The 14679-nt window shown below is 41.3% G+C and overlaps 2 long non-coding RNA genes and 1 pseudogene across 5 annotated transcripts in view; 1 reads left to right on the top strand and 2 right to left on the bottom strand.

Moving 5' to 3' along the window:
* Positions 1-14679, bottom strand: part of LOC308631712 — an 895537-nt gene that overhangs the window by 136392 nt on the left and 744466 nt on the right. The window lies entirely within an intron of this gene.
* LOC308631735 lies at positions 1373-3090 on the bottom strand. Its single transcript, XR_014018325.1, has 3 exons — positions 2925-3090; positions 2629-2718; positions 1373-1563 (listed from the first exon to the last, which is right to left on the bottom strand). It is a non-coding gene; the product is annotated as an uncharacterized lncRNA (long non-coding RNA).
* LOC308631437 (ras-related protein Rab-6A-like) lies at positions 8899-9561 on the top strand (annotated as a pseudogene). Its single transcript has one exon. The product of its transcript is annotated as a ras-related protein Rab-6A-like (transcript).

The following is a 14679-nucleotide window of genomic DNA, read 5'->3' as shown; positions in this document are numbered from 1 at the left end:
TTTCACCTGAAAAGGGACATCTAATGGGAAGCTTTTATTGAGGGGAAAGAGAGTTCTGTTAAGATGATTAATGGGTGTCTAATTTTAGAGACAAAGACAAAATAAATTCTAAGGCAAATTAAACAAGGAGCATGGTATTCTCTTTGGAAATACCTCACTGGTTTCCTAATGTGAAAATCAAAACACAATGACATTTCCTAGGCCTTAACTCTTTTCATTTTCTTGCCCCTTTTTAGTATAAGAATACCTGCTCACCACCCAGTATCGGTTAAGGAGACAAAATTAAGTTATTTTAGGGCCACGGATTTGTGGCATTCAAAGGAGTCAGATATAGTAAACTAGAGCTCCATCATGAAGCCTCTGGATCCTAGAGAAACCAGATGAGTGGGCAGAAGGTCACCCACTAGTCACGGAGAGAGGGCTAGCTGCTGGCTGTCCATTTCCCGACTTTACTGCTGTAAGAAGTCATGTAATCTGATTAACCTCATTCTAGACATCCATTGATTTAGATGCAGTGAGTTTACAGAGCTCGGTGCTCTTTGAAGCAAACAAAAAGCAAAACAGATGAACAAAAAGTTAACTCCAGAGGATGTGGCAGTGTAGGTTGGCCTTGCTCCTCTTGCTTGGTGCTAGGTCCATGGCTGCAAACAGGGCCACCTCCACCCCTGTCTCAGTCTCTTTGTGCTGCTCTCACAGAATGCCATTGGCTTGGTGGTTTGCAAACAAAAAATGATTCCTCAGAGTTCTGGAGGTGGAAGTCCAAGATCAAGGTGCCAGCAGATTGATTCATTGCCTGGCGAGGGCCCATTCCCCCACTAGTGGTACCCTCTCTTTCCTTCCATGCTGGAAGGGGAGAGACTAACCTCATTCCCGAGGGCTCTGCCTTCATGACCTAGGCACTTCCCAAAGGTCCTGCCTCCTGTTTGACTGCTTGGGGGGTCGGGTTTCCCCCTAGGACTAGGGAGGGAGGAAACCTTAGACTGCAGCAGTCCCCTGACCCCAGCTTCCTGGCTGAAGGAAGCGCGCATTTAAGGACTGCCGTCCAAGAGAACACATTCTTGTTGTAGTCTGGACTCTAGAGGACAAACTATGGTCCACAGCCTAAGAACGTATTTTAATTGTTTTCTTTTACGTAACAAGCACTTAAAATGTAAATTGTATACGTACTCTTCTGGTTTTTGTCTCTTGTCCTTTAGAGGACACAGCTTTCTTATTCGTACCTTGGATCTTGGAGAGGAAGCCAGATGGGGTGGGGCGGGGGTGGGAGCTTTACAAAGTGCCATTCTGACTCTGGGAACGCCTGGGTGACCTGCACTTCTTGGATCTACCTACCGGGCACTGGAGGATGCTTCTCGGAGGCAGCAATCTGTAGCCAGATAAATGGGGGACTCTCTCCGCTAAGCAAGGGTAAGCGTGGTTCCTCATGGTTGCCGTGTGGGCGCCCAGCTGTACAGGGTGGTAGAAATAACTAAGACAGGGACCCACCCAGGCGGCTGGCCGTTCCCAAGGGTGTTGATGAACTGACTCTTTGCATCTGTGGGGACTAGCTTCCCGCCCAGGTGCCTGGAGGGAAACAGAGGTGTCAGATGGCAGATCCGGCTACTGTAGGTAGTGAGCTCCTTGTCACAAGGCACAGGCAAGCTGGGAAGAGGGGGGGTGTGGGCGGGGCCTGTGGGGACCACCTGGAACTGAGGGAGGCTGGTCTTGTGTCAAAAGACTCTGAGGGTTGGGCTGGTTTTCTGTGGGGAGTCCAGGAGTTTGGGGTTTGACTTAGAAGGACCACCCGCTCCTGGGATCCACTCAGAAGACCCAGGACAAGGGGCACGTGGTCTGCCTTGTCCTCGGAGGGACTGTGGCTCGGTGGTACAGCCCTTGTCTGTCACGTGTGCAGCCCTGGGGGTCCATGCCCAGCAGGCCAGCAAAAAAATTAAAAAAAAATAAAAAGCAGTGTCCTCTCTGAGGTCCATCCTGAGCGGCACATGTCCCCCCTTGGAGGTAGACAGCCCAGTCCCGGCTGGGAGGTCCTGGACATCTGGCTCCAGGGATCTCGAGTGATCTCAAGATCCAAGTGACCTGGAGAAGGGGAACTTCTCTGGCTTGGACCTCGGACCTTGGTCCATCCTCGGAGGGCTGCAGTGAGGGTCCCAGCAGCCGGGGCCAGCCCAGGGACAGTGCCAGGACCTCGGGAAGCTTTGAGCCCTGGGCCACATCTGGAGGTGCCTGCTCCTCTCCTGCAGGGCCACGGGACTCCCTCCCCCACTGCCCAGCAGCGACCTTGACTTTGACCTTGACGGCTCACCTCAGCTGCACACATTCCGGTCCCTGCCCTGGCCCCTGCTCCTGCACCTAAGCCCACCCCTGAACATGCAGCCAGCCCCCAGCCCTCCTCGGGACCCCTCCTAAGGCAGGATTAGATGAGCCCCGGCTCTGATCTGGGCTTCATCCTCAGTGGCTCTAATTACTGTGGGAATCCAGGAGTGGCGCTGGCCTCCTGCACCCTGCACCTCGGGCACACACCCAAGTGGCCCCTGAGCCTGGAGCGCGCACGTATCTGGGCCGCCATCCCGTTACCGTAATGAAGGCCTGACATAATCAACCTGTGAAGAAAAAAAGGGCCCCTGGGCTCACGGCTCTAGAGGTTCCACTCCATGGCCAGCAGCCCCTCGCTTTGGGCCTGTGGCAGCACATCCAGGCAAGAGCACAGGATCGAGCAGAGCCCTGCAAGTCGTGGCCAGTAAAGAAAAACAGAAGAGGAGCCTGGGGTCCCACAGTGCCCTTCCAGGTCCCCCCCCCACCCCCAGTGGCCTGAAACCCCCCACTAGGCACCATCTCTTAAAGATCCTGCCCTCCGCCCCTCCAAGAGGCCCAGGCTGGGGCCGAGCCTTGGTGGGGACATTCCAGATCTGAACTTCTGAACTCCATACCCCAGTGATCCTGAGCCCCAGGCGTGGCCCCTGGGGTGGCCCAATCACCAGCGTCCACCCCAAGTGTCAGAGATAGATCCTAGGGTCCGGCTGCCCCAGGGCCAGCTCCCTCCTCTGCGGCTGGCCTTGTGAACCAGGCAGGAGGCCCCCTGAGGCTGGGGCAGTGGGCGTGGGCAGCGCCTGGGGCAGTGGGCATGGGCAGGGCCAGGCTTGAGGCCTCAGCTGTGGGGGTGGAGAGGAGTTTAGCGCCCACAGTGGCGTCTGGGTGGTGGCTCCATGAGCGGCTGGTGCAGGAGCCACAGGATCTTTGCTGTGATGCCATCCAGATGGGGACCAGTCCCTCCGTCCCTCCCCAGGCTGCCACCTCCACTCCCCTCTCCGGTTTGTGGGGCTCTGTGAAAACCCATCACTCGTGTCACATCCAACCTCCCCTGGCCGTGGGGCACTTGAGGGAGACCCAAGACCTTGCTGGCTGTGCGGGGGACTTTCCTTCTGCCCTGGACAGCTCTTGGGGCTGCTGGGACACCTGCTCCCACCCCCACCCGTCTGCGCCCCCCTGTGCCTCGCTGGGCCCATTAATTAGGACTGATGGCATTACCAGGGACAGAAGGCCTCCTCCAAACGGAGAACGGTCCTCCGCTGACCTGGTTCAGAACGTCATTGTCACCGTGGCAGCCTCACCACGTTAAGGTAAAGCCCGGGGGCAGTTTTGTGGTTCCAGCCGTGAACCCGGCCACCCTGGGGGAAGGAAGCCTGGGCCCCGGACGTAGGAAGACCCGGGATGGAACCCTGCCACAGCCACTGGCTGTGTGTCCTAGGAAAATTGCTCACCTTCTCTGGGTCGCCGTTTCTTTATTACCGTAGGTGGGGCAAATGTTACTAGTGAGAGCGTGGCCTGATTCCCCTGTGGGTTTGATGGAGGAGCCAATCATGGCGACGTCCAGTACCTTGGTTGTGTCCTAGGCCTGGCCAATGAGGCCGGGCCTGTGAGCCGGGCTGGGTCCTTGGTCCAGTCGGTGTACACGGTGCTGCCCTGGAGGAGAGACCCTCCCTCTACCCTTGGCTGGACCACGGTGGTGGCCGTGTAGAGCCGGGCAGCAGTGCCTCTGGCCCTCTTCGGTGCCCTCAGTTCCCTCCCCAGCCCCTTTCTCCCACCCCAGCCCAGCCACAGAGCGCTGGCCCAGCAGGTGCGAGCCCAGGTCCTATATATTCCTATATTACATAACAGCCACAGCAGGGTCTGAGAGGACACTCCCTAATCAATTACAGTAATGTTTCTGCAATGAAACATAAGAATATTTATTCTACATGATAGAATAAGCCTGTGAATAGCCTCATGTCAGTTTAGGTCAGGCTTTATTGCCAGATGAGGAGGGTTAGTTGAGATGTTGATGGCAAATGAGTTACAGGCAAGAATAAAAAGGCATGTTTGATTTTCAAATGTTTGGATTTTGCAATTGTGGATGAGAGGTTGCCTTTTAAAATGTTCTTAGTTTGAAAAATTAAGTTGGCTACCCTGTACAGGACCCCAAGATGTTTTTTGAAATTTCACTGGTCCACAAAATCTGAAAGCATAGGAAACACTCCTTGAAAGCTATTGAAGTGAGTGTAACTATACTTTTATATTCATCCCTAGCCAATAATAATGTCCCTTTCCATTTTGTTTGCAAGGAAATACATCGTCAGTTATAATCTTTGAATGTTGCAAGATTCCCAAACATGCTTTTTTAATTGAAATAATCAAATTTATCTTGTGGCAATTTTCAGAGATTAGGGCAGGATGGGTTGCAGTCTAAACCCATCTACAATGTGAAATGATGGGTTAAGATTTTCCTAAAGGAATGGGTTCTAGCCAGAAAGGTCTTCTTGGTTGTATTTGTTTTGGTTAAATAGAATTGTGAACATAAGACTTGAGGTTGGTCTGTGTTGGGTAAGGACACAAATATCTATGTGAATTTAGGTTAACTTTGGCATTTGTAGTTTATGTGCCTATTCATCAAATGGAGCTAGTAGTTCCCACCCAACAAGTACAAAATGAGTTAGCAGTCATGAAAGTACTTGGATGAGGAGGACACTTTAACATGTCAAATGGCTGTTTTGAGAAATAATTTATATAGTATGAAGCAACAAAATAAAAATAACACAGATATACAATTTTTATCCTAGCAAATTTGTCCAGAAAGTAGACTTCGTACTTTATCCTAGCTAGGCTATAAAAAACTATTGCTTAAAAACTCTATTTTTCTTAGCCATTGTGTCAGTTATTTATAGAGTTCTAAATTTAAAAATCTACTAAAATCTAAATTTAAAATCTACTACACAGGTACTTTATCCTAGCTAGGCTATAATTAACTCTTGCTTAAAAACTATATTTTTCTTAGCCATTATGTCAGTTATTTATAGTATTCTAAATTTAAAATCACCTTTTTGCCTGCTTTGTGAAATGTACCTGCCTGATCTCAATTTCCTTCTTGGGAAGGTAGAGATAAAAATGATAATAAATTAATTAAATCAAGTACATTAAAGTGCACCATGTAAAATAAGGTGACATTACTTGTGTTTTTTAAATGTTTTTTCTCTTCTATATGTTTAAATTTTTTAAACTATTTACTTTTTAGTTGTAGTCAAACACAATACCTTTATTTTATTTATTTACTTATATGTGGTGCTGAGGATTGGACCCAGGGCCCTGCAATGCTAGGCGCATGCTGTACCACTGAGCCACAACCCCAGCCCTAAATTTTAAATTATATATAAAACCATTTCAGAAATCTGTCCTGTAGACTAAAATAAAACTTAGGTATTTTAACAACAAAACTACACTAGAACACTATACATGACAGCCCTTTTATGAATGGCATTGAACTGGCAGAAGACAGTTGGACATACTGTTGCATACTGAGTGTTCAATAAATATAACCTGGATAGATGAAAAGTAGGGAGGAAAGAAAAGAGAGAGAGATGCTAGCCTTTGGGCTTAGGTTCCTTATATCTCTTCTCCATATCATGGCTACCATTCTTAAATGAAATGCAAAAACTAATTCCTTACAAAATCTACAGCATGGGAATTGAGAATAAATGGATTTGAAAGATCTCTGGGGAAACATGGAAATTTTCTAAAATTATCATGGTGGATATTGGCACAACTCAGTAAAATTTACTAAAAAACATTGAATTGTATACTTTTCCAGGTGAATTTTATGATATATGTTATAATCCAATAAATCTATTTTTTAAAATTCAAATTACATTTTATTTTAAAAGCTTTGAGGTTCCTTCAGAGGTACATATAACTTAATAAAACATATTTACATATAAATATATGTAATTATCAGATGAGGCTGAATGTGCTGGTGCTAAAGTAAGGGAATAAAACAGGATACAGCAGACCCAACAACTGGAGCTTAATCCAGAAGATTCATGAATTCCAAGGCAAGCCAGGTGATTTTGCAGGATCTAAGCTTCCATTTCTTAAATGGCTGTGACATAAATGGATCCGATACTAGGAAGTTTACATATATTATCAAATTTAACTTTACATTTCTTTTTTTTTTTTTTTTTTTTTTTTTTTGGTACCAGGTGATTAAACCTAGGAGTGCTTAAACACTGAGCCACATCCCCAGCTCTTTTTAAAATACTTTATTTAGGGAAATGGTCTCATTAAGTTGCTAAGGGCCTCATTAATTTGCTGAGACTGTTTTTGAACTCAAGATCTTCATGCCTAGGCCTCTTGAGCCCCGAGGATTACACGTGTGCACCACCCACCTCGCTATGTATATTATTAAATTATTTTAATATGTCGTGGATTGATTTTCAAAATACTTTGAGAATAGGTTTATATTCAGATGTTTTGTTCTTTAATTGAAACTCACCCCTGTTAGTTGTATGAGCCAGTGACGGTAAAGTCTTCAGATAGAAAATTGTTTTTTATACAGTTTCTTAGGCACATCCTATTTTTGTATACAATAATGGACACTTGCACTTGGAAACACCATTAAATATGTTTTACCTCAGAATTAGGATAAATAGAAGGATGATATGATAATCTCCATATTAAAAAAGGAAAATGATTTGTTCACCAATTAATTGGGTTTAAAATATTCTAGGGATTGACATACTTGTTTGCATATAGGAATAAATATAGCATACTGTTTAAATTGGAGATTATTACTCTTCAATCCAAAGTATCCTATGAAATCACAGGATGAGTGCATCACCCAGTGGAAGATGTTGCTAAGTGCAAGTGATTGTGAGCCCTCCCTATGGTACTTGTCTTTCCAGCTGGGATTCTGTAAGATGCTCCCCAAAGACACTTAACTTTTCTCTTGGGAAGTTAAGAGGAATAGACCTTCATATTTATTTCCAATTTTTATGAGGAGTCCATACTTTTTCCATTTGAAGAAGAGGTGGAAACTTCCTCTTTCTTTGGCAATAAAATGGGTGAGGATAGCTTGTGCAGCTTTAAAAAAATAGCCCCTCTTATATCAGCATTTTCTGAAGTGTGGTATACATATTACTAGAAGTAGACAAACACACATAATTTGAATTTGCTTCTTATTTTGATGCTTATTAGAAAAGAGAATGCCTTGGTTGTACCATACTTATCATTACATAAATGTTATTGGTGAAGTTAAGACTAGAGCAGGTGTCAGCACCCTATCCAGACCAAGTGATGAATTACTGACGCAGTGTTCAGGTATGCCTGAGAAAGTGTTGCTACATTTTTTTTAAATATCTTTAGTTGTATATAACTTTATTTTATTTATTTTTCTATGTGGTGCCTCACACATGCCAAGAAACCACTAAGCCACTGAGACACAACCCAAGCCCTGTTACTGCATTTTTATAGGGATACAGTAAAATCTTATTTTCATAAAATGGTAATAATTAAAATACAACATTTACACACAATTGTGAACTAGAATCAAACCTGTGCTCTGTTTTTTCTTCCTATTTTATTGTTCAAGTCAACATGGGTCAATAGGTAAAAAATGGAATTTTTTAAATATAAAGGTATAATCTGTGAGCGAAATGTTAATGCAAGGGAATTATTGTGATGAAATCAATTATGTATCTTTAGATATTGAGACCAAATTTAGTAATTGCTTGGATCATCTACTACTGTTATAGAGTGACCAGCTGTAAAGAAAACTATTATCCCACAAATATGATAAAAACATATTTGAAGTTTGTTTTTTTCATAAGCATATTGAGAATGAACCTATTACCTTGTATGCCATAAGTTTAGGGACATGCATTCAGGTGTGATTCTTTTTTAACCACAAGTGTTATTTTGAAACAAACACACAAAAAATGCTGCACACAAAAAATATATAAAAAAGGTTCCTCAAAAATTTCAACATAGAATTAATCATATAATCTGGATATTCCACTCCTAGTTACATACCAAAAGAATTGAAAATTGATAAGGAAACAAATCTACACCTATGTAGAACTATGTACAGGGTAGCACTATTCACAATAGCCAAAGGGTAGACAGGGGAGAATGGGGATCAGTTTCCTCTTGGGGTGGTGAAAATTTTTTGTAACAAGATACAAGGCATGGGCAGGTTGGGCTGCTGCAGCTGCAGCTGTGGGAGTCGGGGCGCTGCGTGTGAAAGGTCCCAGATGCATCTGCGGTTCCAGCCCCGCCACCCTCAGCCTCTCCCACCCTAGTCTCCGGGCTGGGTTCTGAGGGAAAGAGAAGGCGCTAGCCTCTGGAGCCCCTTGGACACCCCTGGCAGCCTCCAACACCACCCTCCTTCCCTTTGCTGAGGCTGGCCTCACTGGGTGCTAGGCTACTCTGCGGGAAGGCGGCTGTGTGCTATGGAGATCCTGCTGCCCTCCAGCCTTGCTCCTTTGCCCAGCCCTGCAGGGGCCTGCCCTTCTGCTCGCCTTCTTCTTCAGCTGGTTGGAACAGCGTGGATCTGGGAGGTCTTTGGGCTGAGGAGGTGGCAGCTCCTCAGGCTCCATCATGTCCGTGGGTGGAGACTTCGGGAATCTGCTAAGGAAATTCAAGCTGGTGTTCCTAGGAGAGCAGAGTGTTGGAAAAACGTCCCTGATCACCAGATTTATGAATGACAGTTTTGACAACACTTATCAGGCAACAATTGGCATTGACTTTTTATCAAAAATCATGTACTTGGAGGATCCAACAGTATGATTGCAATTATGGGACACAGCAGGTCAAGAGCGGTTCAGGAGCTTGATTCCTAGCTACATTGGTGACTCTACTGTGGCAGTTGTTGTTTATGATATGACAAAAGTTAACTCATTCCAGCAAATACAAAATGGATTGCTGATGTCAGAACATAAAGAGGAAGTGATGTTATCACCATGCTAGTAGGAAATAAAACAGATCTTGCTGACAAGAGGCACGTTTCAATTGAGGAAGGAGAGAGGAAAGCCAAAGAGCTGAATGTTATGTTCATTGAAACCAGAGCAAAAGCAGGGTACAATGTAAAGCAGCTCTTCTGACGTGTAGCAGCGGCTTTGCCTGGGATGGAAAGCACACAAGACAGAAGCAGAGAAGATATGATTGATATTAAACTGGAAAAGCCTCAGGAGCATCCAGTCAGTGAAGGAAGCTGTTCCTGCTAATCCCTCATGGCATCTTCAACCCTTCTCCAGAAGCTCACTGCTTTGGCTTCTTTACTCTCATTGATTGCAGTGTGAATATTGTCTTGAACCTTTTCCCTTTAGTAATAACGTATTGCAATTCATCATTGCTGCCTATATCGTGGACATGATCCATGAGCTTCACATGCACAAAAAAGTCAGTGTCTTCATTGTTTATATTTTACAAAGAAACAAAAGATTCCAGCATATTCCAGTGATAACCTTAAATATCAGATACATTTTCTTAACATTTTTCTTTTTTAATGTTATGATAATGTACTTTAAAATGATGGAAGTCTCAACAATATGAGCATGGCTTGGTTAAGGAGCAATATGTTCTCAGCAGCATTTACCCTACCTACTTGATCTTTCCCTGCTTTTCTTACCTTTCTCTTATCTGCATTCCCTATTCTCATCCTCTCACAAAACAAACAGGAGGTGGCAATGCAGCAAACCCTTCAGTTTTACAGATAGCCACTTGCTTTAGGCCAAGATGTCCAAAATTATTCTTGAGCACTGATATAAATTACTTAGACCTTCTTTGAGGTCAAAACATGGTGGACAATGCTTAAATGAGGAAAGGGTTATGATATATCCTCAAAATTAATCCTAATGAACATACTGAGTACTTATAAGTAGATGAGCATAAAATTTATTTCTGACCAAGACAAATGACTTTTTCACATGTACTTTATTAGACTCTGGGAGAAAAAAAAATAACCTAGTGCTTCAGAACAGGTTTTTAATGTTTAATTATTCATCATAAAATCAGTTCCAATTAACTTTCTCCCAAGTTTTTAAAATTGTTGATATAGCTATTGTTTGTTTTAAAACAAAAAAAAACTATTCCACCACCCTTTTAAGCAACAGATTGTGCTTGTATTTTCTTTCTTTTAAAAAATGCTATGCAGGCAAGGCATTGTGAAAATCAAATTCCTTTAAGAAACAGTGGAAGTATTTAAATTTGATGACTTGATCAAAACTATGACAAATAGAGATAATGATACCTAAAGCTTACCCACAAAACCCTCACAGAAAAGCAAATACCCTACTCTGAACAGTTTAAGTAAAAATTAAAATGGAAATAATTTTTTTGTAAGCCCCTAGAGGTAGATAAGAACATTGAAAAGGGAAAGGAGAGAATGGAAATAAAAGTCAATATTATGCAGATTTATGCTTTATTTTTTAGCGTTTTTTAAAAATGTTGGGTCTTTCAAGCTGGTTTTGCTTTTTATTAGATTTGTATTGTTTGGTTAATTAACTAGTGATTTAGTTTTATATTTAAGCTACAATTAATCTTTTTTTCTTTGGTGATATTTATTTCTTTGACTTTTTTTAGATTTGAATTTTTAGATATTTTGGTGAGTCATTTAGAGCTTCATCACTATGGCAATATGCATTTTTCTTAAAACACTGCAAACAAATATACTAGGAGTGCACCCTTTTAATCTTTACTAGTTACTGTGAGATTGCTGTGTAAGTTAATAAACACATATGTAAATACATTGTTTGCAGGGAGAAAATTTCTGAGCTAAAGCTCATGAAAAGCCTGCTGAATTTATGTTGTAAGCATTACTTAACACAGTATAAAGAAGAAAAGACAACAAAATAACTTCATACTTCCTTGTCTCCTCATTGCTACAAAACCCTTAACTCAGAAAACCTTGCTCCCCTCTATTCCTCTTCCTCCTTCACTTCTCATTTATTGTCACCTTGTAATATTCAGAGAGAACTTGGATTATGGATCTGAATAGAGAAATGTTTTCAGGTGATCATTAGCCCACATACCTGTAACTTATACTCAAAGATGAGATGGAGTTGTAAAGTGCTTTTATAATAGAATGTTATTGCTAAAAGCAAAAAAAAAAGATAGAAGGCATGATTCCATAACATTCTGAATGCACCAGATGCCCTGAATTTGAATTATTCATTTTAAAACCATAAATTTTATGTCATGAGAATTTTACCTCAATTAAAAAAATGCAAAGATCTATCTATCCTGTAGTGTGGTATGTTTAATAAATAGAATGATGTTAGGGTATGTATAAGCATTACTTGATTTAGGAATTACATATGTATTTCATGGTTTTGTTTTTATGGTAAATTATATTAATTTTCTACTTTTAGGAATATAAATTTTCCTTTTAAGGTAAATTTTAAGTTTAAAAGGATTAATATAAAAGAAAGAAATAATAAAAGTACTACAGATGACAAATGAAGACAATTAAGAGATGAGTGAAAACAGTAGAAACTTCAAGAAATACTGTATTTTATGTTCAAGCCAATTAATTTTTAATGAGAAAATATTGAGTACTAATTGTTGTTCATCAAAGTTGAACAAAATTTGTTTCTTGCCATCAGGAATTTCATCTAATAAAGATGATAAACCATATTCATAGATAATTTTAGGCAGAGGCTAAATGTGCCAAGTGCTCAGACAGGAACCTGTTTGGTTACCAGTACCATTCAAGAAAATGAATGGAGAGAAAGAGAGAGAGAGAGAGAAACTAAAGCCAAAGATAGCAACTTAGTTTAGGCATTGTTGGTTGGTAGAAGGGGTGTTGATGGGACACTATTTTAGAGAACAATTTGCCTTCAAAGTTAGAGATGAGGAGCTGCAGTAATTAACAAATGCACAAGCAGTGTATTTAAGTTCTATGCACTGTATTACTTTCTGTCTGTACTTTTTCTCTCTCAGTAACCTGACAGTTATCTGGGTTCCCTGTCCTTGATGATAGTATGCTAAAGCACTTAAGAATGTGGGATCTGAAGCTCAATTGCCTTGGTTCAAATTTCAGTTCCATTAGTTATATGTCATGTAAAGTTAGTAACATCACTTGCTTTTACTATCTTAGTTTTCCAACTTGTAAAATGAGAATACTATTATTATCTACATTACAAATTTGCAGTAAGGATTAAGTCAAATGATTAAGTGGATAAAGCATTTTTTTATTATGGTGCTGGGAATCAGATCCAAGGCCTGGTGTATAACAGGTAAATGCTTCACCACTGAGCTACACCCCAGCCTTGACAATGTGCTTTTAATATTGATTTAAACTTAGTAAGTAATGAATAAATGATAGCCATTATCATTATTTTTGGTCTATTAGTCCTGTACAGTCTACCTCCTAAAAATATTTTTGAATGTCCCCCAATCCCACTGCCTTAGTTTAAGACCTTATGTAGTCACAGTTGCAATTTTACCCTACTTGCTTCATCCCATCAAAATTCAGAGGGCTAACAACTTCTTGATACACTTTTGCTTAGTCTCATATATTCAACTCAGGTGACATCTTTTGAAACTTTCCCCAATCCTGTACTACCCTAGTCCAGTTAGAGCCATCCACCGGCATTTATGTCACCTTGAGAATACCCCAATTATAGCACATCTCATGGTCCTATGACTACTTGATGATCCTTAGGCTATGAAACCTTGAAAGCTGCTGGTACAAAGTATATACTTATTGAATGCTTAAGTAGATGAATGGATGATTTCTGCCTGTGGACTGCTGGCTCACAGTCTATACTCAGAAAGTTAAGGTGAACACACTGAAGAATAAATAACTATGAACATTGTGTGGTAAGTGCTGTAAGAGTTCAGGGAAAAAGGATTATTTGGTGAGTGTTGGAGTAATCTAATTAGACCTCAAAAAGGTAGAGCTTGATTTGGAATTGAAGAAAAATTAAAACTTGTGTGAGAAGAAGGGCAACCACAATCTGAGCAAGGGAGATATTTTATGAGTTCAATGGATGGTGACATAAAAAACATGTAACATTTGCAAAACAGAAGACACCAGTCTAACTAGGGTGTTTGGGTAGGAGTTATATGTTGAAAATGACAAGTAGTTCCCATAAACAGTGTGTGTTCTAAGGGTATGTTTTCAAATTATTAGGACTTTAGAGATTATATACATGATAATGAGATTTCTGAGCCAGCCCAAGATACTGTAATTAACCTACTTAAGTAGTCAAAGTGGCCTAGGACAGCACTGGTCTGAGCTCTGGGGCCTGTAGAAGCAGAGGGTCAGAAAAGATGTGGTGGATTTGGGACAAGAAGATAAAGTGATAGAGGAAGTCAAGCTTTGTCTTTAGCCTATGGCCCTTTCTACACCACTTTTTACATGTAAGTTTCTTGGTTCTACAGCTCAGTTTCTCTATCATATCCCAAGACCTCTGTGCTACTAACTACCTTGAAAAAAGCAGTAGAGTTGAGGGTGCTGGGTCTCATCTCCAGCCTGCCCCACTCCCTCAGGGTAACAGCTCTTTGCTATTTAAAGAGACTTGATTGAATTCATTCAGGACAATGTGTCAATGACTGATAGCTACCTCATTCTGGCAGCTGTATTTCCTATAATTTTAACAGCCTACTCCTTAGCTCAGCTCAAATGAACTTGTAATTGCTGGAATTTTTGACAGTACTACAGACCAATAATGGGGTGGGATAGGGTTGAAGAAAGAGAGATCCCCTGCGTAAGATATTTTCATAAGGGAAACCTTGGCTAAAAGATTTTCATAGTTCCATTTCTTCTTCACCTCCCTCCCCCAAGTTGTTCTTGTGTATTCTTCTCCACAGAGTTGCAAGTTGTATAGTTTTTTTTTTTTCATATATTCATGGCAGTTCTTGGTAAGTATTGTTATTCATTTGTGCACAAATCTGGGACAGCCTGTAATGGAAAATAGGGTTCATTACAAAGGCAAGAGATATGGTTAAGGGGCCCTTGAAAGTGGAGCCTACAAAATACATCTACACAATTAAGCAGAGAAGGTTTTTGAGTAGAATATTGAGATGTGAAAGCAATAAAGAAAGCACAATTAATTCTAAATTTTGGATAATAAATGATGAATCTTGACTTGTAATGGTTAATACAAAATCTTATTTGTACCTGCTGTTTTTTATTTTACTTTTTTATTAAAACTGTTAATGTCTAGTTCCCTAGTCATCTTACTTTTCTCTGTGGCTCCTGAACAGATTTCCTTTAAGATTAAGGCTCTTTGAGGCTTTTGTGTTCTTGTATTCCCAAGTAGCCCAAAGATCTTATACATTGTATCTATATTTCAAAATTCAATTCCAATGTTAGCAAAACACCAAGACTACTTTATAAGACAACATTTTTCTTTTTAGTAAAAGTTTCCAGCC

Source organism: Spermophilus citellus, assembly GCF_964194105.1.
Source record: "Spermophilus citellus genome assembly, chromosome: 12".
NCBI classification, from domain to species: domain Eukaryota; kingdom Metazoa; phylum Chordata; class Mammalia; order Rodentia; family Sciuridae; genus Spermophilus; species Spermophilus citellus.
This window is presented reverse-complemented; position numbering and strand designations above follow the sequence as displayed.